The sequence below is a fragment of the Eulemur rufifrons genome, chromosome 7 (assembly GCF_041146395.1).
Source record: "Eulemur rufifrons isolate Redbay chromosome 7, OSU_ERuf_1, whole genome shotgun sequence".
Classification (NCBI taxonomy): Eukaryota; Metazoa; Chordata; class Mammalia; order Primates; family Lemuridae; genus Eulemur; species Eulemur rufifrons.
Window position 1 is genome coordinate 205,979,551 of NC_090989.1, and position 26,398 is coordinate 206,005,948.

The following is a 26,398-nucleotide window of genomic DNA, read 5'->3' on the forward strand; positions in this document are numbered from 1 at the left end:
GCCCCCCGCCCCCGGGAACACCTCCGCGCGCCACCGCCCTGCCCGCGGGGTCACCGGGTCAGGTCTGGTCTTCCCTGCGGGCTCCCTTCCCCCATGCTGCGCCCCGCCCCCACACGCCACTCCTACTTCCTCGACGTCGCCCGCCACGCCTTCGTGCAGGCGGAGGACTGCCCCCTGGGTTGCGGAGCGTGACTGCAGGCCACCTGCACTGTCTCCTTCAGTCGCCACAACGACCCTGCCGGGGAGGAAGTCATGATTGCTTCCCCCGCCCCCGCCCCACGTATAAAGTGGAAGGTCAGAAAGGTGAAGTAACTTGCTCAAGGGTACACAGCCAGTCAGCGAAACCCACTCTCAGGGCCAGGTTGGCTGGTTTTAGCCCTGCGGCTCCCTCCGCCACCGTCGCTGCCTGCCTCCCGCTCCCTGCCCTCCATTCCGCCCTCCTCGGCCTGTCTCCTGGCTCTTCTGACGCCCGTCGGAAGTGAATTCCCCTGTCTGATGCCCCCCTCTGCACCTGAGGAGTAATTCCGCTCCGAGTGGCGAGCCAGGTGGCAGCAGCGGAAGTGGTGGGAAGTGGTTGGGTTCTGGACATAACTCTGAAGGCAGAGCTGATGGGATTTGTTGACAGATGAGATATATGAGAGACAGGAGTTTGGGGTGATTCTAAGGTTTAAGGCCTGAGAAAGCGGAAGAATGGAGTTGCCCTCAACTCAGACATGGAGGACCGAGAAGGGAGTACTTTGGGAGGCAGGACTGATGATTAGGAGCTAATTATGGGATATGCTAAGTTTGAAATGCCTTCTTGACATCCAAGGGACTGTGAAGTAGACAATCAGGTTTATGCATCTGGAGTTCAGAGGGGAGCCTCGTGCTGGAGATATAGATTGGAAAGCATCACTGATGGTGTTTCCAGCCCTGAGACTGGTAGACATTGCCAAGGAAGGGGTCAGCTGAAAGCCAAGAGGTGTGATGTCCAGGAAGCCAAGGGAAGAACATGAGCCAAGCAGGGCTGACCCATGTGCCGGATGTTGCCGGTGAGACAGGCAAGAAGAGATCTGAAAACTGACTGCTGGATTGATCGTGGGGCCCTGCGGTGGCGATTCTCTTGCCGAGGCTTGTCAGATGGGGAAGCATGGTGGGACCACCAGGAAAGAGGCTGCTGTCTGCCCCAGAGTGGGCGCTGCTGCCGTGGCAGAGAGAGCTGACCCTCTGTGTGTCCACTTAACTCTGCTCCTTGAGAAACTTTTCAGGAAGAACACTGCAATGTGTTAAAGGAAGAAAATAAAAGCCTGAGAAGAGAAATATATCCTCACATATAAAGTCTGAAATGTGATGACTAATATTTTTGGCATAGCAACTAGTCACAGCAGCTGTTTTCAAGAGTTTGCCTCTTTACCTGTCAGACTTTCATAAAAGCCATCTAGTCCAGCCCAGCCCTCCTGAAGTTTGAAGCCCCAGGCTGCCATCCCTGGTAAGAGGTGCAGAACCCAGGATTTGAGTTGGGCAGGCCCGTCTGATTCCCAGCTCCAGCCCGCACCAGCCCAAGACCTGGGGCCAGTTACCTACTCTCTCTAAACCCAGTTTGTTCATCCCTAAGGGGGAATGATGGGTCTATCTGGCAGTGGGGCCATCAGGCTGGGAGGAGATGCTATTGGCAGAGTGCTTAGCTCAGAGCCCGACACAGGGGACACTGCATGGAAGAGACTGCTGTCTAGCCCAGTTGTTTATCCTTGTCACCCACAATGATGGAAAGCTCATCACCTACAGGGCAAACCATTCCCCCTGGGAATGGGCCACATAGCATGGTGATCAAGTGCACAGACTCTGGGGCTAGATGGCCTGGGTCCAAATCCTGTCCTTGCCACTTGCTGGCCGTGTGAGCCTCTGCAAGTGGCTGAACGTCGCTGAGCCACCACATGCTCATCTGTAGATTGGGGCTAATTACTGTGGCCACTTCATAAGGTTGCTGGGGGCATCACACAGGCTATGTAGGTAGCGTTTAAGGACGGTGTCCGGCACGCAGTAAGTGCGTGCTATGTGAGTGTTTGCTTTATCATACAGATGGCGCCAGCTGTCTTTTTCATCAGAAGGAAGAAGTTCCTGGCCATCAAAAGCCTGAGTCTACATTTGCCTGGAGTGCAATGGTGTCCCCTCCCTTGCATTGGCAGACTGTGACTAGCGCCTTTCAGGGTCAAGCTGCATAAAGCCCCTCACCTTCGTGTTAGCCAGAAACAGAGGAAGGTGCAGAACGAGAGGAAGGTGGGTTCCTGGCATGTGGGATTCCTCCCTCCTCCCTCCTGCCTCCACCCCCACCCCAGGCAGAGCTGCTGCTTGCCACTGCGATGATTTCTCTTCCTCTCCCATCACAAAACACACTCCGATTTCACACAATATTGCAGATTCAATAAATGCGAGCAGTATCATCAAGTGTGTGACAGCTCTGAATCCCGTGAAGAAACAGTGATCACCTGTTTCCTCACTTGGCTCCCACCGAGGAGGTCAGCTCCGGTTAGTAGCGGAGGCAGGAAGCTGAGAAGTAACCAACAGCCTGGAGCATCCCTCACCGCCCACCACCCACCCTTGAACCCAGGGCACTCTGCTTACTTCCCCCCTGGGAGGGCCATTAGTGCCACGGGGAAAGACATACCAAGTGGTGCTCATGAGAGAGGGACTGTGGCAGCATGGCCCTTCCTTAAGTGAGTCCCCCAGCTCCTGTGGCCTCAGGGGCCTCATGCAGATTATGGGGCTAGGACCTGTCATCTCTGCAGAAACAGAAACTGAACAGCTAACATCTATTTAGCACTTGCTAAGTGCCCAGCACTTGCCAAGGGCTTCAGAGGCAACCTTTAATCAAGTCAGCACCCCATGGGGTGGCTTCTAATCAAACCCCTCTCTTTGCAGATGAAGGAATTGAGGCTTTTCAAAGTCAAATAACTTGTCCAAGGCCTACATCCAGCCAGGAAGTGTCAGAGGCAGGACTCAAACCCTGATCTGTCTGATTCCAAAGCCCCCCCACCTCCCCAGTCCTGCTGCTTTCTGGTTCCCTGCAAAGTGGCAGTCCGCCTCCACCACACACCTCCAGGGATAGACGAGGCTTGAGCCCTCCTACGCCAGCTTTGAAAATCTGCTGTCCGAATTGTCCACCCATTAGCTCCAGAGCTACTTCTTAGGACCATGATCAGTCATTTTTTCAGTCAACAATAGCTTTTGGCTGGTCTGATGGTAGTGGGTTATCAGAACTTACTAACATTAGTGTCACTAAAGTTGGTATTCAACCCCCCACTGCTAAATTTGACTAGCTTTAAAAAAAAACAAAATAGCTTTTGAGCACCTGCTGTATGCCAAAACTGTACCACATTCTGGGGCTACAGTGGTGAACAAGACAAACACATCTCTGTCTACTTGAGGCTTATATTTTTTGTGGAGAAGGTCAGAAAAAATATCACCTAATCAACAAAGATCAAAGCCATTTCAGGGAGAAAAGAGTGCTGTAAAGAGCGTAAAACAACCCTCCTTTTCTCAGCGGAGCTGAGTGTGTGGCCCGCTCTGCTTTATGGATGGAGGCAGAGGGAAAGGGCTCTGCCCCTCAATGTCGTGTCTTCAGCGCCAGGGGCTTCCCTTCCTCCGGTTCTATCCTCAAGCACCAGGACACCAGGAGAAAAGAGGGAAAAAAAGAACATGAAACAAGGTAATGAGCTTAAAATTAAGCAGGGAAAGGATTTTTCTTAGGAAATGACGTTTTATCGGAGACTGAACAACAGCAACAACAAAATAGGGCAGGCAGAGAGCTTATAGAAGAAAATATAGAAGAACAAGCAAAGGATCTGGCAGGTACAAAGGCCCTGAGGTGTGGCCAGAGAGCGGGTGAAAGAAGAACCACAGGAGATAAGATGGAAAAGGAGGTGAGGACCAGATTATGAAAGACCTCACAGATCACAGCCAGACATTTGGGCTCTGTTCACAGTGCAGTGAGAAGGCAGTGGAGGGTTTTCAGCTGGGGGGTGATATGACTTATCTAAAAGGTGTGAGGTCGGACTGCAGGGGATCAAGAGCAGAGGCCAGGAGCCCTAGCAGAAGGCAGAAGGCGTTGGATCCAAACTCTCCTTGGTCGCCTGTCAAATATGTGAAGACTGCTGTCGTAGTCCCCATAAATCTTTACTTCCCCAGTTAAATCTTCTCAGTCCCTCCAACTCTTCCTTGTATGGCAAGATTTTGAGGATCTGCCCCTCCTGCCCTGGATCCACTGGCTTCTTGAAGCTCCTTGCAACACTGTGCTCTATTTCTACAATTCCTCCCCCTCACCCACCTGCTCTACCCCAAGCCCCCGTGGTCCATTCTTCTAAGAAATGAGCTTTATTTTCTCACCCCTGTGGATAATATTAGAAATGGGCTGATCACTGCTGCAGCAGGATGGGGCAGAGGGGAACACTGAGCCATGATACGGTTGTAATAAACAGCTTGGCCAGCCCCGCAGGGAGCTCTGAAGCTACGATGACCTGTCAAAGTTGTCCTGAGTGGGGACACAGTGGCCGAGACATTGTTAGCTCTGGGCTGCCCTGGAAAGGGGCATGGCATGGAGTGGTGGCTCTCTCCCGCAAAGGCAAATGCAGAGAGGCTGACAGCTAAGCACTGCTGGCCGGCAGCAGTCCCAGGAGCTGGGGAACAAGTTCTGTGTCATCAATGAGGAATTGCTTGGCATGTCACAGCATCCTCTATCATCACCAAGGATGACTAGGAACTGGGGAGAGAGGCAAGTCTGTCTCTGCACCTCCTGGCTTCCCTTCCTTCTATGTGTCATAACTCTGAGACACTCTCTCCCTCTGAAGTGCCACGTATGGCTACAGGCATTTCTGGAACTCTACTAGCCCAGCCCCCTAGTTCCAATAAAAATCCAGTGTTGAACTCTTGCTGGCCCAGATAGGTGACCATTTCCTGACCAACAATTGTTATAGGGATAACACAAAACTCCTCTAATTTATAAAAGATGTAAATAATGTTAGTACTTTAGCTGTCACGCAGATGCAATGAAATCATGGAAATCAATCTATGTTCAATACACAGCTGCTGCTATCAGGATTTAGATAGGCATTGAGGGTTGGTAGCCAGAGTGGAATGTTCTGGATCTGCAGGAGCACAAAATAGCATGAGAAAGCCAAAGTGAGTTTGAGGGACAGTGACTAAACCAGGTCAAGCCCAGAGTAGATTGGCTGAGACTAAGGCAGGCTGGAATGTGTGAGTGAGGAGCTGGAATGCTGTCCTCCGGGCCACTGCTACTCCGGGCGGCCCTGGACTACAAACTGGTGGTTACCTTCCCACAATAAATATGGCATGTGAGGGTAAGAATTTATAGGAGTTTGACACAATAAATGTATGTCTATTGAATCTTATAATAAAAAAGAGGGAAGTCTTTTTTATCCTATATGTCTTTTTTATTTCATTTTTCTAGGAATTAATTTTTTATTGTGCTTTACAAAAGTAATGACCTGTGATGAATTGGGAATGTTTTTTAAAAACTGGTCCTTCACCACAGATAGCTTAAGAAGCACCACTGAGGACGGCCGATGGCCATGCAAGTTTTACAGCAAATGTCATGTTACAGGAGCCTGCTTGTCCTAGAGAGAACACACAGGGAACAAACCCTGCAGTGGACGGACATGGGAGACTGTCCAGGTGGGAGTTGATCCAGGCCTGGCCCACACTGTGCCTGGCGGGAGCCCTGGGAGGGAGGAGTCAGGGTGGGGGCTCCTTTTTCCACCAGGGTCTTGACTGCATAAGGGTTTCCATGTGAAAGGGGAATTAGAGCAAACTGAGTGTGCAGATACCTCAGACATGCATATGGAATAAATCTTGGACTCTGAAGACGGTATATGGGCAAGACAACAGTGCCACCCTGCTGATCACACAGACACATAATGTCAGAGCAAACTGAGCCCTGCTGCCTTCCTGGGGCCCCAGATCCAATCAGGCCACTTTCCTCCTCTGGAAACAGCTCTCCTGTCCCTTTCTCCCATCCTTTCCCTTCCATCTCTGCCCTAATGCTTTATTTCTCCTGAAGCCCAGAGGGCTCATTCCAAAGTAATTCAGATCTTGTCACTCCTTTACTACAAAACCACTCACCATTGTCTAGGGGGAAAAAAAAAAAACCTCTTGAGCAGAGCATTTAAGAACACGAGTGCACATCACCCAATCCTACATTTCAGCCCAAACTCCTACTTCTCTAACCGCCCCATGACAGAGGGAATGGTCTGGAAAAAAAAATGGCAAAAATATTTTCTGCCTCTTTAAAACATCCTCGACTCCTTTTTGAGTACTAGAGCCTGCATCCCTGCATCCCTTCCTCAGGCCAATGGGTGGGGCGGCAGAGTGAGTCTTTTGTTATTTGTGCAACAGGGGATGGCCCAGCCCACCCGGTAAAGGGAGGTCCTGGGCAGAGGTCAAGAGATTGTCTTCAGCAGAGATGGGATGATCAGAATCATCAACTATAGCTGAACAGTAATTGCCTGAGGCTGAACACCTATGCTTTAAAAACTCTTTATTTCTGCAAATGTTCAGGAAAATTTGGGTTTTGAGAAGAGAAGGTCTACCATTTTTCCTCTATTGCTGGCAAAGTAAATCTCTTTCCTCCTCCCCAAAACACTTGTCCTTGTTCTTCTGATTTGGCCTTGGGGACAAGTGCCTAGTTTTTGGTAATATGAGCACAGGAGAGGGTGGACTGTTTTCAGGACTGTTTTTCAGGAAACAGCCAGGCCTGGCCTCTGAGACCCTGGAAGCCAGGCAGGCTGAGTGTAGGCTCCAGAGTCAGCTTGTCTGAATTACAGTGTCTCTCCCCTGTTTCTTAGCTGCGTGACCTGGGAAGAGCTACTGAACGTCTCCAAACCACAGGTTCCTCATTTGCCAAGGGGCAGTGCTAACTTCACTTAATCATAAGGGTGTGATGTTGACCAAATGAGAGAATTCGTTTAAAAGCACATTTAGCATGATGCTAGGCATGTAATAAGCACTTAACAAATATGAGCTATTTGTCTATGGCCATACCACCCTGAACATGCCTGATCTTGTCTGATCTTGGAAGCCAAGCAGGGTTAGTCCTTAGATGGGAAACAAATATGAGCTATTATTGCTATTCAGAGGCAAAGAATATAAAAGATGGGTTGAATTTTACAAAAACATTTACCTCCTTATTTTACCTACGAGGAAGCTCGACCCAAAGAGATTAAGTGACATTCCTAAGGTGAGCTGGTTTCTAGCAGAGCCAGTCCTGGTCTGGGTGTTCTCTTTCTTAGTCTCATCTGATGATAAAGAAGCAATGTGTGTATTACCTAAAAGCAGATTTTGGAATCAGAAGGTCCTAGGTTCAAATCCTGGCTCTGCCACTTACTACTATATGACACTAGGCACAAGAGTAAACCTGTTTAAGCTTTTGTTTCTTCTACTGTGAGTAGAACTAAAAACTTCCTCTGCAGGTTGTCATAGGGATTAAATCAGATGAAAGGCAACGAGGTCATTTGCAGGAAACCCAGCATGTGGAAGCTTCCTGGTGCCCTTTTTCTAACCTTTCCTGTTGTTTGCTGAGACTGAACCTAAGAATGAAGAGAGCAAACTGAACCACATGCCGCACCCAGCCCTATAACGAAATGGTCAAGATGTCCGAGCACATTGGTTCAGGGCAGTGGCCTTGGAGAATTTGCCCAGCTCAGCAGGTACAAATCCATAGTCTCAGAGTGAGCTGTGGAGGAAAGGCAAACAAAAGTGCAGGGGAGGTAATTCTGGGACCTTGAGCAGGACAGCTGGAGCAGGGGGTGTTACTGAAAACTCCACACTTGTCCACGAGGCCAAATCAGACAAGGACAAGTGGTTTGAGGAGGAAGAAAAGAGACATTTTATTACTTTGCTAGCAAAGGAGGAAAAATGGTAGACCTTCTCTTCTCAAAACCCAAATTTTCCTGAACATTTGCAGAAATAAAGAGTTTTTAAAGCATGGGTGTTCAGTCTCAGGCAATTACTGTTCAGCTACAGTTGATGATTCTGATCATCCCATCTCTGCTGAAGACAATCTCCTGACCTCCGCCCAGGACCTCCCTTTACCAGGTGGGCTGGGCCATCCCCTGTTGCACAAATAAACAAAAGACTTACCCTGCCCCTCCCAGCCACTGGCCTGGGGCAGGGATGCAGGCTCTAGTTCTCAAAAAGGAGTGGAGGCCGGCACAGTGGCTCACACCTGTAATCCTAGCACTCTGGGAGGCCCAGGCAAGAGGATCCCTCAAGGTCAGGAGTTCAAGAGCAACCTGAACAAGAGTGAGACCCTGTCTCTACTAAAAATACAAAGAAATTAGCTGAACAACTAAAAATATATAGAAAAAATTAGCCAGGCATGGTGGCACATGCCTGTAGTCCCAGCTACTCAGGAGGCTGAGGCAGAAGGATTGCTTGAGCCCAGAAGTTTGAGATTGCTGTGAGCTAGGCTGACACCACGGCACTCTAGCCTGGGCAATGGAGTGAGACTCTGTCTCAAAAAAAAAAAAAAAAAGGAGTGGAAGATATTTTAAAGAGGCAGAAAATATTTTTGCCATTTTTTCCAGGCCATTCCCTCTTTACATATTCCCCACTCTCAATATTTCTCTTCCATATCTATGGGAGGAGGGGTGACTATGTTACACTCACTTGTCCTGGGTGATTCCTGGCCACCAGGCAGGTCTCTGGAGACCCTGCTCCCCAGGGTCACTCACACTGGATCTCACTGAAGACTTTGTGACCAGTGAACAATGGGGCTTTTTTAGACCAACCTTATAGATACTTAAGGCCATATTCCATCCTATCCAGATTGCTTGTTGTCAATTCTTAATTAGCATGACCACCATGAAATCATTTTTCCCTAACTCTTCAAGAAAAACCAACAACAACCAGAAAAAAACCCTGAGTTTTCTCCTCCCAGAAAACATGTCAGTTGAATTTCTGCATTGATATATTCTGTTGCCTTGCAAGTAAATAAACTCAGCATTATTATCATTGTTATTTATTTACATATGGCTCTGATGGTATTTGGTGTTTCCTTGGCAACACATACTAATTTCAATAAATATTCATAATTGTGGAGTGTCACAAATACAAATAACTGTTCCAGAAGGTAAGGGATGGTACGCCCACGGATGCCCCAGGAACCAGGAGGAAGGCATAGTGACCACTCCCCAAGGTAGCTGAGAGGAGCGCACAGAGGAAGCGAGAGGGTACACTCAGGTTGGTGGCCATCCTTCACCTTTTCCTAATCTATCAGCCCTCTCTTTCCCTGCCTTCTCTTTCCAGCATAGACTCCATGTGGCATCATTTCAATGGTATTCTTGCTTTTTCATCACCCCAACCATCTGCTCTCTCTCTCTGCCTGCACTGAAGCCACGGGGCACTGCTGGAGGACATCCCACCACTGGACACATGGGGCACACACACCATAAATTCATGAAGCCACACTTTGCCCTCAACACTGATGGACATTTCTGCAGTCAACTCACTCACCACTCTTCTCAAACTACCAGCCCCCCACCTACTGCTTCCCTGATGAAATAAAAGCCCCAGGTAGGAGCTCTTCAGCTATTCCTACCTGGCTAGAAATCTAACTGCATCTGCCCCCATCCAGTCTCCTTCCTCCTCCTAAGCCAGTCCCTGCCTCTGGGCTTTGGGGGTTGTCCACCTGCCTTCTCAGCAAACCCGGCTGCGTGTTCACCTGGCTCCTTTTTGGATATTCACCTACATCCTCTCAACTGGATCTGTCCCATAGACAGTTCACTCTGTTTAAATCCCCCACAACTTAAAAGAAAAACCCCCTTACTCCTCTCCAGCTACCATTTCACAGCCAAAGCTCTTGAGAAAATGGAAAGAAAAGAAAAAGGTCAGTGAGTATAAAAACTACCTCCATTTCCTCCCTCCACTCCAGGTCAGCCTTGTCCCCCATGTTTCCCCCATGTGCCCTCTTGCCAGGGTCACCAATGACTTCTGTGTTGCTAAATCCAACAGACACGTTTCAGTTCTCCTCTCACTTCTCAGGAACATTAGACTTTGTCGACTGCTCCCTTTTCTTGCAACACTCCCTCGGTTTTTTTGTCCCACGCCTTCCTGCTTTGCTTTCACCTCTCTGGAGTTCTTCGTGAACTCTGTCACTGGGCAGTCTCCCAGGGCCAGCCCATGACTTTAATCACCCTCTGTTTTCCAGTGGCTGCAAAACTCTAATCTCCAGCTCAGCTCTCCCCTTGGAACTCCAGACCCCTGGATCCAATTGCTTCTTGATTTCTCTATCTAGGAGTCTTAAAGGGCACCTCAAACGCAAGACTGAATTTTTGGTCTTCCCCACCCCATCCACACCAAACCAAATCTTTGGCCAGTATTTCTTTTCTTGGGTGATGACATTACCAACAGCCAGAAACCTAGGATTCTTCTTTGATACCTGCTCTCTCATCCTCTATCCAACCCATCCCCAACTTTCTTGTTCATTTTGTTTTCTTAATGTCTTTTAAACAGGTCCAGTTCTCCCCCTCTCCTCTGGCTCCACTGCAGTCCCAGATATCATCTTCCACCCAGACTACGGCAAAGGCCTCCTCACTGGTCTTCTCATATCTACCCTAGACTCTCCAGCCCATTCTCTGTTGCAGCCAAAGCAATGTTTTGAAATCATCATGAATATTCACGCCTGTGTTTAAAACTCCCCAATGGCTGTGTTCGTATGTTTTAAATCAAGACCAAAATGTTAGTCCTGACCTACAAAATCTGTACCACCTGGTCCCCACCCACCTCTCCAGTGTCATTTCCGTATTTCCACCACCAGCCCCTCCTTCCCTCTTTCTACTCCAGCCAACTGCTGCCCCTCTCTCCACGTGGCCTTTGCATATGGAGTCCTGAGCAACACCCTTCCCCACTGCTCCCCTCCCAGCTCGGTCCTTCTCGTTCTTTCATCTCATCTGTCGTGTTCTCAGCAAAACATTCCCTGACCCTCATCCAGCCAGATTTTATATGTCAGAGATACAAGTTTTATTCCTTCAGAGGCCTTATATCAGTTCATGAAACATACCCTCTGCCCCTCTGCTGTAACTGTATGACTGATGCCTTCCTCCTCCCAGGAGACCATTCACCCTCTGACAGCCGGAGTGTTTCTATTTTGCTCACTATTTTATCCCAGGTATTATTAGCCTGGCACCCACAACAGTGTATGCCCTCAATAAATATGTGTCAAATCACAACTGAATGAGAAGAAAAAGAGAGAGGGAAGCTGCTGGTTGTTAAGTTCTCCAAAGGAGTGGAGTATGCTGAATTCCCTAATGCACCTTTGTCACCTGGGTAATGGCTGGCCCTGTGACTTCCACCTAGTGGAAGTTTAATAAATATTCATAGAATTGGATTAAATTGCTGCACCAACCAGCTCCACCTTGAAATATGTCTTAAGCTATCACTTATTGAGCACATAATGGCACATTTAACTTAGGACGATCTCAGAAGAATTGCAGAAAGGAATCCTTGACAAAACCGTGGGAAGGGGAGAGGTAGGGCACCAGGGAAACTCCAATATCCCAGGGCTAGCAGGGGCTGGTGAGGGCTTCATTGCTATTGCTACCCTAGGCCTGAAGTTTGCCAGGACCCACACACAAAGGGGCAGGGTGGAGGGGGCTGCCAGTCAGGAGCTGAGATGGTGGTCAAGGGCTGAGGCCAGCCCAGGGTAAGCCTGAGGGAACCAGAATAAAGTGCCCAGACTCACTTTCCTCCATCTCTCTGAACCTCTACATTGGCCGAACCCAACTGGCAGCCCAGGAACAAGGGAACCCTTGATGCCGTCCTGCAAGTCAGCCTCCCAGGGCCCAGAGCAGGTGGAGAAGGAAGGGGAATAGAGCTAGAGGTACAGACCAAAGACAGCCAGTGTGAGTCCCAGGAGCACAGCCCTCGGAGCCACAGTGATCCTCTCCAAAGTCTACCAAGAGCCAACTCCATTGCCCTCCAAGAGAATGGGCTGCTGTCCACATACCACCTTCTTGGAACAGAAATCAAAGAAGGTGAGGGTTTTCTTCCATCCAAGAACTGATGATTTTGATATTCTGAGACTGAATCATAGGCTGGGGCAGGAATGGACAGGCAGTGGTCCAGGGGATATAGAAGTACAGAGAGGACATAACGGGGTGGTCACCAACCCAGAAAGTCCCCATCATGTGTACCTCGGAGGATGCAACATAAGGGAGGGAAGGAGAGACTGCCTTGATCTTACTGAGCCACAGGCTGGAAGTGACATGAAATCCAGCAGCTTCAATGACTCCTGCTATGGCCCTAATCCTATACTTTGAAACAGATCATCTGAGAACAGGCCACCTCGCCAAATGTCCATTTCACCCTGAATGGAATCCAGTGACTATGGCTCTGATGACCCTAAAACACTCAGCTAGCAGCACTTCTCCAATGACACAACCCACGTACTTAGACTTCCTCAGTGGCTCTACAATGAGGGTGAGAGAACATGGGCACATTCCAACACTTGCATAATTTTGATGACTGTCTGCAAAGCACTTCGATGTTCTCAAATGGAAAGTTTCCATTTCCTTTCCCTGGAAGTATAATGAGCTATTATTGTCTATTATGAATGTTCTTTCTAGCATCTTCCTTTTTCTACCCTCAGCTACAGCTTTTTAGACTAGCAGACATCTGCCAGCTGAAGGAGAAATCCAAAAGTCACTAACCCAGGGACACTGATTCTAGCAAGCAGCTCAGTAGTGACAGTTGCTCCCCCAACATTCTCAATAATTAAATCTACCTCCTTGCTGGCCAGGCTGTTTTTTTGTTATAGTGCCACAGGCTGCTTGAAATTTTTATTTTGTTGTCTAGTTTGCATAAACTTTTCATCAATAAGTTTTTGTCTAATACATGACCCCTACTCTCACCATAGTAAAATATTTGATGCATATTTTTGATGCAATTATTGAAGAAACATATTTTCAGACAATATAAGAATGTCAAATTTGATCATTGCTTTTATACAATTCAAACTGGTTAGAGTTTAGACCAAATAGTAACATCCAGAACAAAACATTATGACAATAGAGCTAAAGAGGGCTGTAGGGGACTGATTAGTGCCCTCTCCCCAATGATGTGTTCACCTAGAACCCGTGAATGTGGCCTTATTTGGAAAAAGGATCTTTGCAGGTGTAATCAAGTTAAGGATGTTGAGATGAGATCTTCCTGGATGACTCAGGTGAGCCCTAAATCCACTGACAAGCGTCCTTGTAAGAGAAAGGCAGAGAGAGATTTGAGACACACAGAGGCAGGGACTGGAGTGATGCAGCCACGAGCCCGGGGACGCCCGGAGCCACCCGAAGCTGGAAGAGGCAAGAAATGGACTTTCACCTGGAGCCTTCAAAGGAAGAACAGCCCTGCTGACGCCTTCATTTCAGACTTGGCCCCCAGAGCTGTGAGAAAATACATTTCTGTTGCTTTAAACCACCCAGATTATGGTACTTTGTTACAGCAGCCACAGGAAACTAACACAGGGACTACTCAAATACCCTGATTGAATTCCTTCATTTTACAGATGAGAAAAAGAACAGCATTAGCAAGTGACACATAGTTTATGAAGTATTTTCACATAGGTGTTCATGTTCAATCTTCATAACAACTTTGCGAGGTAGCAGTTACTGCTTATTAAATGGAAAACTTCAGACAAATTAAATTTAACAGAGTTTAATTGAACAAAGAATATTTCATGAATCGGGCAGGCCTCCCCACCCAACCAGGATAGGTTCAGAGCAACCCCGGTGCTGCCAAATGGGTAGAGAGAATTCATGGACAGAAAAGGAAAGTGCTGTACAAAAAACAAAAGTGAGGTGCAGAAACAGCCAGATTGGTTACAGCCTGGTGTTTGCCCTATTTGGGCACATTTTGAACAGTTGGCCACCTGTGAGTGAAGGAAGTATGGCTGCTGTGATTGGCTGAGACTCGGCTACTTGTTACAAGAGCAGGTTACAGTCTGTTTATGCATCCAGTTAGGTTACAGTTCACTATGTACAGAAAACCTTATGTAAGGAGGCAGCTTTAGGCTAAACTTAATTAACATGCCCAGGAGGAGGAAACTGAAGCCCAACGCACACAGCAGTAGATAAATTGTTCTCGCACAGCCCATACTTTCCCACCAAATCTCTGCCTGTGGCTCAGAGAGGTCCAGCAGCGTGTCCAAATCACACAGCTGATGAAAAACAGGCTCACATACAGGTCTTTTTCCCCTCCTAACTGCCACTCCAGAGCTCTGCCCGGGTACAATGGGCTGCATCTCAAGGTCAAAATGGTTGAGCAATAAAGAGATCGGTTCAATAGGATGACCTCAAAACTTATAACCTAGATCCTGCAGCTAAATAAAAGTTTATATCTCCAAACAGAGGGGTAGTTAACTGCAGGTTATTTGAATGAGCAGTACAACCTATTCATTTGCTTATGAGAATTGCTTTAAGCATCTCCAAACACTCAGAAAGCCAAGATAATCCCTGGTTTTCCCAGGCCAAACTGGTTTGGTGGAACTTCCATTCCAGTCTGTCTTGTAAAATGCCTTATTTATGTGGTGAAAGGGGCACCATGTCAAAAATCCCGATAGTTCTAAAGGTAATGAGGAAATAATCCAGTTGAGCAAGTAATCAAAGAACAGTAAGATTGTTCCTGTGACAAAACCCCCCAGTTTGTAATTAGCAGTTTAAATTCTCTTCATTTGGAAGATTTTGCCTCTGAGGCAGGCTGAGACTTTCATTCAGAGGCCAATTAGATTAAATTAGAAGTGGCACATTAGCTGGGGAGACTTCATTCATTTGGGGTTATTTGCAGCTTTAATTATGATCCAGACACAGCCAGAGCCATCCTTTGGAGCCTTTTCTTGCCTGGGCAGGCACTAGAGGTGATTGGATTCCTGGGAGAGGTGCTCTCAGTGGTGTGTGCAGCCAAACAAGAAACCAAAGGCTGCTTTGTCACCAGATTTTGCTCTTGCCCCATTGTCTCAGCTGCCATGGGAGAGTCACAGGAAACGAGGAATCCTAACAAGATTTTCCTTTATTAGAAAACAGCATTATCAAAGTATAATTAACATACATTACGCTGCATACGTTGAAAATATGCAATTTTTTAAGTTCTGACAAGTCTATACCCACAGGATTACCATCACCATCGGAATAATAAGCATATCACAATATTTCACCCCGGAATATACTTCTTTGATGTGTTTCAAGATGGCTATTCAGAAGGGCTGGAAATACAAGAAGAACTGAAAAGTTGTCTTGTGGAGGGGAGATTTGCGTGTGTAGAGCCCACCCATTTGCTAGCCAGGGCTCCTCTTCTCTTCCTCCCATAACCTGTCTTGCCACCACCACTTGATTCACCACCAAAACCTGTTTGGGGCCATGCTCCAAGCCTCCATTCTTTCTGTAACCTCAAGATAGTACATAAGCTTCTGGACCCCATTGGGGGTTTGGGGTAATCACTCTGTGATTTTCTCTCTGTGCATGTTAATAAGTTCATATGCCTTTTCTCTTATTTTTTTTTATTTTATTTTATTTTTTTTTTTTTGAGACAGAGTCTCACTCTGTTGCCCAGGCTAGAGAGAGTGCCGTGGCGTCAGCCTAGCTCACAGCAACCTCAAACTCCTGAGCTCAAGGGATCCTCCTGTCTCAGCCTCCCGAGTAGCTGGGACTACAGGCATGCACCACCATGCCCGGCTAATTTTTTTTCTATATATATTTTTAGCTGTCCATATAATTTCTTTCTATTTTTAGTAGAGATGGGGTCTCTCTCTTGCTCAGGCTGGTCTCGAACTTCTGAGCTCAAACGATCCGCCCACCTCGGCCTCCCAGAGTGCTAGGATTACAGGCGTGAGCCACCTCGCCCGGCCCCCTTTTCTCTTATTAATCTGCCTTTTGTGAGTTGATTTTTCAGTGAGACTTCAGAGAACAAAGGGGAACTTTTTCCTTTGGCGCCTACAGTATCCATTGCCCCAAAATGTCCTCATTTGGGGGCATTAGAAAATGCCATTTTCTAATCTCTCCCTCCACCCTTTCCCCCTGACAGCATACTCAGGCAGCCACTGGTATGCTTTTTGTCACTTATAGACTAGTTTGTGTTTTCTAGGATCTCATATAAATTCAGTCATACTATATGTACTATTTTTTTTGTTCTTTCTCCAATCATAATTATTTTGAGATTTATCTATGTTGTTGCAAGTCATCAACAATTAATCCCTTTTTCTTGCTAAGTAGCATTCTATCATCCAGATATAGCACAATCTGTTTATCGATTTAGCAGTTGAGAAATCTGGACTGTTTCCAGTTTGGGGTTATTTCAAATAAAGGCTGCTACGAACTTTTGTATACAAGTTTTTATATGGAAATATGCTTTCATTTCTTTTGGGAAAATACCTGGCAATAGAATAGCTGGTCACATGGTGGGTATTTGATTAACATTTTCAGAAATTGCCAAACTTTTCCAAAGCCATTGTACCATTTCATGTTCCCATTAGCAGTGTATGGGAGCTCCAGTTGATCTATATCCTTGCCAACACCTAGTATGACTAGTCATTTTAATTTTATCCATTCTGATAGGTGTCGTTAAATTGAGTTTAGCCTAAAGCTGGCTGCTTACATATTTTATGTTTGGCCTAAAGGTTTCTCCATACATAGTAAACGGTAACCTAACTGAATGTGTAAACAGACTATAACCTACTCTTGTACCAAGCACCAAGTTTTGGCCAATCAAAGGCAGCCAACTGTTCAAATTGTGTTTAAATAAGGCAAACACCAAGCTGTAACCAATCCAGCTGTTTCTGTACCTCACTTCCATTTTCTGTACATCTCTTTCCTTTTTCTGTCCATAAATCCTCTCCAACCATGCAGCGGCTGCGCTGGGGTAGCCCTGAACCTATTTGGATTCTAAGGACTGCCCGATTAGTGAATCATTCTTTGCTCAGTTAAACTCTGTCAAATTTAATTTGTCTTAAGTTCTTCTTTAACAGTATATAGTGGTTTCTCATTGTGATTTTTTTTTTTTTGAGACAGAGTCTCACTCTGTTGCCCAGGCTAGAGTGCCGTGGTGTCAGCCTAGCTCACAGCAGCCTCAAACTCCTGGGCTCAAGCAATCCTCCTGCCTCAGCCTCCCAAGTAGCTGGGACTACAGGCATGCACCACCATGTCCGACTATTTTTTTATATTTTTATTTTTAGTTGTCCATGTAATTTCTTTCTATTTTTTTTTAGTAGAGATGGGGTCTTGCTCTTGCTCAGGCTTGTCTCGAACTCCTGAGCTCAAACGATCCACCAGCCTCGGGGCCTCCCAGAGTGCTAGGATTACAGGCGTGAGCCACCGCACCCAGCCTCATTGTGATTTTTAATTTGTATTTTCCATAATGACAATGATGTTGGGCCTGTTTTCATGTGCTTGTCTGCCAGCCGTATATATTCCTCAGTGAAATGTCCATTCAAATCTTTTGCCCATTTTAAATCAGTTGTTTTCTTGCTGAGCTTTGAAAGTTCTTTATATATTCTGCATGCAAGTCTCTTATCAAATATATAGTTTGCAAATATTTTCTCCCAGATCGTAGTTTGTCTTTTTATTCCCTTAACAGTATCTTTTGAAGAGCTGAGGTTCTTAATCTTGAAGGAGTCCAATTTATTAATCTTCTCTTTTATGGATTGTGTTTTGTTATCAGACACGCAAAAAAAACAACTTTGCCTAGCCCAAGGTCACAAAATGTTCTCGTAGGAGCCAAGGGAAATCTTCCCCTTCACCCTCTGAAAGTTCACTAAAAAAATCAACTGACAAAAGTCAGACTAATTGGAGAAAAAGCATACAAATTTATTAACATGCACACAGTGAAGAATCACAGAGTGATTGTCCAATATCTTAGTGGAGCCCAAATATTTATATAATCTTATTTCAGAGGAGAAGGGGAAGATGGGAATATAGATAATTCTGTTGAGGGGCAATAAATGATTACTACAGAGAATGAATGAATCAGGAACAAGGATTAACTTGTAAATGTTTCTCTTTGGAAACTGAGTTTGAGAAACAGAGATTATCTTGTGAATGGGTCTGTTCAGGTGTAGTTACATCCTTGGCCTTCTTTTTTTGCAATAGATAACGAGATAACAGGGAAAGGAAGGAAAAACAATTGTTCTCCTTGGTGGGCCCATCTGGTCCTTATGCAGATTAAGGGAAATTGTCTTCTGGCATCTATTGATCAATAAAGGCTTTTTTTTTCTTTAATTTTTATTTTTTTATTATTTTTTCTTTTTTTCTTTTTCTTTTTTTTTTTCATTTTAGCCACTTTAAATCCTGCCATCTAAAGGCTTTTAATTCAAAATATTTACTATGTTATAGAAACCACAAGGGAGTTTCAGCCTGGGTCCCCTTGCTTCCTGCATGAAGAGCCAATTATTGAGACAAAAGGATTTCTAAGGAAGAAAGGAATTTTTTAATGTGAAAGACGTCTGTCAGGAGAACAGGGGAATCAGCTTCAAATCCATCTCCCCGACTAATGGAGAGTACAGGTTTTTAAGGAGGCGCTACGTACATTGGGGCAGGTTGTATTGAAATTAGTAAGGGGCCACGTGTGTTGGGGCAGATTAGTGAGTGACGGTGACTCCTGGTGTCAGGACGTCTTTCCAGCAGCCTTTGGAATCTCAACTCCTTTGTCTTGCGGAAATTTCACCATTTCTGGGAAACAACTTAGAAAGCTCAAGTTGTTAGTTACAAGACTTACTACCCTGAGAATATAAAACATGACGGGGAGAGGATTATAAAAAATATGTAGGGGTCACTGAAATTTGTTCATAGAGCTAATTACAAGTATTCCAGGGAGCCACGTTTTGGGGCAAAGTTCCCTGTGCTCCTTCATTCTCTTCTAAAAATTTTACAGTTTTAGATTTAAAACTTTAGGTTTATGATACATTTTGAGTTAATTTTTATATATGGTGTAAGGTATGGATCCAAGTTCAATTTTTTTTGCATACGAATATCCAATTGCTCTAGCACTATCCTATATCCACTGAATTGCCCTTGCACCTTTGTAAGAAATCAGTTATGGGGCTCAGGGCGGCCGTGACGTTAGGCGCGTGGCGGCTCCTCACTCTCTCCGAGGCACGTGCCTCGCGGTGTAGTGCGGTCTCCTGAGTTCCCGACCCCACCACTTGGCAGGTCCCTGATGAACCAAGAGAACCCTCCACCGTATCAGGATGGAGGTCCAACGGCCCCATACCCACCTTATCCACAACAACAAATGGGTCCAGACGTATGGGGGGGCCCTACCCATCTGCTCAGGGGTACCGCTACCAAGCATACACACAGTACGGCTGGCAGGGTGGCCCTCAGGAGCCTCCTGAAACCACAGTGGATGTGGTGGAAGACCAAAGAAGAGACGACCTGGAACCACCCACCTGCCTTATAGCCTGCTGTACTGCTCTGTGTTGCTGCTGTCTCTGGGACATGCTCATCTGACCAGGCCAGCCCTCCTGTCCTGCCAGCTCTGCAGCCACCTCCAATAAGTGTGCCAGCCCCCATCTTTTCTGATTGCTGTAATAAATGACTAGCTCTGCATAGAAACCTCTAATTTCAGCACTATGGGAATTTAGATTAATGGGGGTTGCTGCTGTTTAATTCGGTGACTTGATCTTGATCTTTTTGATGTTCAAAATACATTTCTTATCTATCTTTAACAAATGTGCTAAAGGATTCCTTTTATTGGCCAAAGGCTTAGTTATAAAATATATATTTATGATTTTAAATTATACATTCAAGGTAGTGGCAAAATGTAATGAACCACAGAATAATTTTTCTCTACTAACACCCTCTAAGTTTCAATAAATTTGTCCAAACTTCAAAAAAAATCAGTTATCCATTTGAAAAGATAAACAAAATTGATAAACCACTAGCTAGACTAACCAAGAAAAGAAAACAGAAGGTACAAAGAAACACAATCAGAAATGAAAAAGAAGACAACTGATACCACAGAAATACAAGAGATCCTCAGAGGCTATTATGAACAACTATACACTCACGAACTAGAAAACCTAGAAGATATGGATGAATTCCTGAAAGCAGATAACATCCTGAGATGGAAACAGGAAGAAATAGAACTCCTGAATAGGCCAACATTGAGTAGTGAGATTGAATCAGTAAAAAATTTCTCCAAAGGAAAAAAGCTCAGGACCTGATGGATTCACAGCTGAATTCTACCAGACATACAAAGAAGAACTGGTGCCAATCCTACTGAGACTGCTCCTAAAAGATTGAGAAGGAGGGAAGCCTCCCTAACACATTCTACAAAGCCAGTATCACCCTGATACCAAAGGTCAGAAAGCATGAAACAATAAAGGAAAACTATAGGCCAATAACTCTGATGAACATAGACATAAAAATCCTCAACAAAATACTAGCAAACTGAATCCAACAGCACATCAAAAGGATAATTTACTACAATTAGGTAAGTTTCATCCCAGGCATGCAAGGGTGATTTAACATATGCAAGTCAATAAAAGTGATTCACCACATACACAGAATTAAAAACAAAAGCCATATGATCACCCCAACAGATACAGAAAAAGCATTCAATAGAATCTAGCATCCCTTCATGATATTTAATAAAAACCCTCAAAAAACTTGGCATAGAAGGACTGTACCTTAAAATAATAAAAGCCATATATGACAAACTCACAGCCAACATCATACTGAATGGGGAAAAGTTGAAAGCCTAAGAACTGGAATAAGACGAGGATGTCCACTTTCACCACTTCTATTCAACATGGTACTAGAAGTCTTAGCCAGAGCAATCGGGCAAGAAAAAGAAATAAAGGGCATCCAAATTGCAAAAGAGGAAGTCAAATTATCTTTGTTTGCTGATGATATAATCATATACCTAGAAAACTCTGAAGTCTCCTTAAAAAGACTTCTAGATTTGATAAACAAATTCAGCAAAGTCTCAGGTTATAAAATCAACATACAAAATCACACTTCTATATACCAACAACGACCAAGCTGAGAACAAAATCAAGGACTCAATCTCATTTACAATAGCTTTCAAAAAAAAAAAAAAAAAAAAAAAAAACAAACCCTAGGAATAAATTTAACCAACAAGGTTAAAGATCTCGACAAGAAACTAAAAATCACTGATGAAAGAAATCATAGATGACACAAACAATGGAAAAACATCCTATGCTCATGGCTCAGAAGAATCAATATTGTTAAAATGACCTTACTGCCCAAAGCAATCTACAGATTCAACTCAACTCCTATCAAAATACCAACATCATTTTTCACAGAATTAGAAAAAACAATTCTAAAATTCATATGGAACCAAAGAAGAGCCCAAATAGCCAAAGCAATCCTAAGCAAAAAGAACAAATCTGGAGATATCACATTACCTGACTTCAAATTATATCACAAGGCTATAATAACCAAAACAGCATGGTACTAGCATAAAAGTACACACATAGATCAATGGAACAGAATAGAGAACCCAGAAATAAAATCATGTACCTACAACCAACTGATCTTCAACAAAACAGACAAAAGCATACACTAGGGAAAGGTCACACTGTTCAAAAAATGGTGCTGGGAAAATTGGATAGTCATATGCGGAAGAATGAAACTGGATCCTTCTTTCTCACCACCATATACAAATTAACTCAAGATGGATTAAACACTTAAATGTAAGACCTGAAACAATTAAAATCCTAGAAGAAAAATCTTTATACCAACATCATATGCTATGATTAATGTAGCTTTAAAATAAGTCTTGAAATTAGGTAGTGTCAGTCCTCCAATTTTATTCTTTTTAAAAGTTGTTTTGGCATTCTAGGTTCTTACATTTCCATATGAATTTTATTTTATTTTATTTATTTTTTTTTTTTTTTCCAAAATAATTGTTACTTAGCTATATTTTCACTGTAGAGACATGCAAGTACATATCTGGTTTGTCAGCATGTATTACGGTATGTCTCTATTGCACAAATGTAAATACTGATTCAGTTGAGAAGAATTTAATTAAACATCCATATGAATTTTAGAGTCAGCTTGTCAATTCCTACAAAATCTTGCAAGAACTTTGGCATTTTGACTCATGAATATGTATATCTTTCCATTTATTTAGGTATTCTTTCACTTCCCTTGGTGATGTTTTGTATTTTTTAGGTGTACCTGTCTTGCTTATCTTTTGTTGGAATTTATTTATTATATTTATAAGAATTTATTCCTTACTATTTCATATTTTTATGCTATAGTAAATGGTGTTCTTTTTATTACATTTCAATCTCTGATAATTCATTGCTAGTATATAGAGAAACTATTGGTTTTTTATTGACCTTGTCATTTTGTGCAGTCTTCTTCTGGTTGTTTCGGATGGGAAGGTAAATCCAATCTATGTTTGCTGGAAGCAGACAGAAGTCTTAAGACTTTCTTTCTGAAAGTTCCTAACTAGAATTTGGATTCCTTTCTTCCCCTACATGACTTTGTCCCTTTCTTTTCCTAGCACCTTATTGCCTTTTTATTATACTGGTGGTAATAATAGTAGTAGTACTATCATCATGATTAAGCATTTAGATACATTCTAACTTCTCACCTGCTGTAGTTACCCCCTAGAACCAGGGCACTGGGTAGCTGAGAAGAGATTTTTTTAGCTAGGAAAGAGGCTTGATTTTCTATTGTTTTAGTTTTCCTCTTACTGTAAATTCCTGTAGGGTAGTTTTTCTCACATTCTGGTATGCATCAGAATCATCAGAGAAGTGTATTCTAAAAATAGAGATTCCCAACACACCCTCTTGCCAACTCAATGAATAAGAATTTAGGAAATCCGTAGTGTGTTTTTAAGCCACTATACAGAAGATTCTGACATGTACCAAAGTTTAGAAACTCCTGTTTGTAGAGAATTCTTAGGGACCACCCAGCTCAGGGACTTGGAAAATTATTAAACCGTAAAACTTCTCTCCTCAGGATTTCCATCCTTCCTTCTTCCTCTACTCAAGCTCCTATGTTTCTCAGTTCTCTCCGAAAGAGAAACCCAAAATATTTTACACCAAACTATACTTCTTTAGCATATTTTGAGGTGGCTGTTCTAAGGATCTGCTAACAGGAATAGCCCTGCAAAGCTGCCTTTTGTGAAGGAGATTTGCATCTGTAGAGAAAAATCTGCACTAGTGAAATAAACAGCCAGGCTTGCTCTGCAATCCGTCCCGTGCCAGGTTCTGGGAAAGATTAACTCAACTGCAGGCCACTGTCTGTTCTTTCTGAGGGTAGCCCTGGGATGAACTGAGACATTTTCATCTTCATGGCAAGACAGCCTTTGCTAGACATGCTTTCTTCCCTTCACCCTCCCTCACCCTGGGAGGCCACTTCCCCCAGAGCCCAGAGAATCTTGGTCCCAAGGTCACTGTTCTTTGGGCTCTTTCATTTCCCCTGAAAATCATTTACTCCTACAACTGCCCCACATCTCCCACCTCCCTAGTGAAGAGGATATTTCAATGTCAACCATCTTGCTTCTCCTTAAGTTTTCATAGTTTGTATGATTCCTGTGTACATGTGCACACACTAATAAAATTTGTATGTCTTTTTCCTATTAATCTATTATCAGTTTATTTTATAGACTCAAATTATTAAAACTTCAGGGGAAAAATTTAAACTTTCCCATACTCCCTAGCAAAGCAGATTTTTAAAACTTATCTCCAAGTGTTGTTCTAGGAGTATCATATTTTCCCCTTCTTCCAAGAGAAATTGCATAGTCAATAGCCCCTCCTGCCTAGGAGGACCTGGGACCCTGTCCCACTCTCACCCCCACCAGAGATTGCGTGTTCAGGGTGGGTATAGATCAAGTCAGCCTTGAGATGACTCAGGTACACTGAGCACTCACTGTCGTGTGGTCTTCTGCAAAAGCAGTATCGAAGCTGGGTTTACCTTTATATGTATGATATTAATATATTTTGAGTTAATTTTTATATATGGTGCCAGGTATGAATCCAAGTTCAATTTGTTGCATATGGATATCCAATTGCTCTGTTGGGTCAGTATGATTCCCACAATCTATGCGAAATATCCAAAACTGGCAAATCCCAAGAGACAGAAATCAGGTTGGTGGGAGCAACTGCTTAATAAGTATGGGGTTTCTTTAGGGGTGAGGAATATGTTCTGGAACTCCATAGAGGCGGTGTTTACATAACAGTTCGACTGTACCAAATGCTACTGAATTGTTTACAGTAGAGTGGTTCATTTTGTTATGTGGATTTCACCTCAACTAAAGAATAAAAATGCAGGGAAGTGGGTGCTGGAGTGGATGTGAAGGCCAAAGAGCCCCCAGAGGATCAGGTTCCATAGGAAGGCCTCCAGGACACATCCTTCACATTGGGAATGAGCTGGCAAGGGAACATGACCATCACCAAGAAGTTCTGTGGTGTCTGCCTCTGCAGGCAGGGCTTAGGGTAGGAGAGGAAGTCACAGAGCTTGGCTCACTGAGAGCCATGGGGATGACAGGGTCTTGAAGTGATGGAGGCCAGATGTTGGTGCTTACCTGCCAGAGGTGGAAGGTGGTAAGGGCTAGATGGTAGAGAACAGGGATGGGCTCACTTTTCCTGAAAAAAAAAAAAGAAAGAAAGAAAAAGCTGGAGAGCAAAATATTTCTGTCTTTATGCACCATACTGTCTCTGCTGCAACCACTCCAAGCTGTGATTGTGGTGCGGAAGCAGCCATCAAGGGAACATGAACGAATGGCATCGCGGGAGTCAGCATCCCTCATAGTGGGTCAACTTCCTTGTAGAGCCTTATCGGCCACAATAAGAGGTTTGGACTTTTTTCTATTTGCAAGGAGAAGGCACTGGAACATTATCCATGAGGAGTGACAGGATCTGGTTTACACTTTAAAAATTATAATCTCAGGGTAACTTCCAATTCATACCTCTATTGTTTCTCAGTTTTATCTTAAAGTAGATATGAGATAGTCCTTCTAACATTACCATGGAATTATAGAACCACAGGGTCAACCAAGGCCTCGAGAAACTATCTAGTCCAATCGCCAGACTGCCAAGCAAGTCCACACCTCAGTCATCTCAGAGACAGAAAACCCATATTAAGTGCCAATGCTGAGCCTGAAGACTGGTTCCATTCTTCCCCACATGACGAGAACATTCGCCACCACTCTGATGAGAGGTTTGAAAGTAATCCTGGTTGTTCTAAAGAGATTAAACAACAACAAACAAAAACAGGAAACTAAAAAATCTTAGGTGCCTTTGGATGTTCAGAATCTGCAACCTCCCTAAATCCCAACTTTAACTATTCAAATCTACCATTTGACTTTTTCCATAAAGTAAGTCAATTCAATTCAAGTCCAGTCCACAAATGTTGACAGAGCACCTAGTAACTATATAACATTCTGTTGGATGAAGACAGGAGTTACTGATACATAAGACAGGTGCTAAAATACAAAATTAGGCTTCCTAAAAATCATGTCAAAAGGAGATATTTCTAAGCATGGAAACATGATAGCAGTGTACTGCTAAGGAAAATAGTTGTGTACTGTCTCATGAGATTTTTGTAAATAAAAGAACAGGAGAGAGAGAGATTGGAATAATCTCTACATTACAGATTTAAATGGAAAAGGTACAATGTACACCAGTATGCACAGCATTCTTCGATTTGTGTTGAAAAGATGATGACTGGAAAAATCGTATTATAGGACATATGAATAGCAAGTTTAAAGCACTTGCTGTTATAAGACAAGGCAACATGGGAAGAAGGAGAGAAACCAAAAAAATACAATGAAAGGAAGAAAGTCTATTTGTGGCTTGGCAGTAGGGAGAAAAACACCGGGGAGAAGTCTGCCAAGATCCACTCACCCTGGTCTTCCCTTCCACTTTCAAATATCCTCCCAGTAGCTTTGCTGTCTCGGTCACATATTGACAAATGCTGGTAATGGGACTATATTACAGCAATAGCACTCTGAGGAATCTGCCTCGCTTTTAAGTGTGGTTCCATTATGGGATTACATGGCGCCTCGAAGTCCAATACTCAAGAACAGAGGATGGGGAATGTGACCCAAGAAGCTCAAGCAAAATGACAAAGGAGACAGTCAGATTCTATAGCAGCAGATAACATTTACTTCTTCCAAAGAACCACAAAGCTTTTTAAAAAGCAAATGGAGTAAAGATGTGGGCGAGAGGTTCCCTCCCTGGGATAAGCAGATGGGGAGGAAGAAAATGAAAAGCAGGTGAATTGCCAGAGAAAAAGCAATACAGTGAAAAGCAGCAAAATTTAAGAGTTAATTATATGCCATTCTTGACGACATGAGAGATAAGAAACCAGAAAAATACTAATTTAGTGAAGGTCGAACAAACAATTCTTTTCCCGGTGGCAATGAGGGAGGGAAGCGAGCATCTTTAAAG

General features: G+C 44.1%; 1 long non-coding RNA gene, 1 other non-coding gene and 1 pseudogene across 2 annotated transcripts; 2 read left to right on the forward strand and 1 right to left on the reverse strand.

Annotated features, from left to right (window-relative positions):
- Positions 1-220: 220 nt before the first annotated feature.
- LOC138387156 (uncharacterized) lies at positions 221-25,982 on the reverse strand. Its single transcript, XR_011233917.1, has 3 exons — positions 25,853-25,982; positions 24,532-24,592; positions 221-235 (listed from the first exon to the last, which is right to left on the reverse strand). It is a non-coding gene; the product is annotated as an uncharacterized lncRNA (long non-coding RNA).
- Positions 3,507-3,651, forward strand: LOC138388970 (small nucleolar RNA SNORA57). Its single transcript, XR_011234417.1, has one exon. It is a non-coding gene; the product is annotated as a small nucleolar RNA SNORA57 (small nucleolar RNA).
- LOC138387875 (cysteine-rich and transmembrane domain-containing protein 1 pseudogene) lies at positions 19,183-19,475 on the forward strand (annotated as a pseudogene).
- Positions 25,983-26,398: the final 416 nt, after the last annotated feature.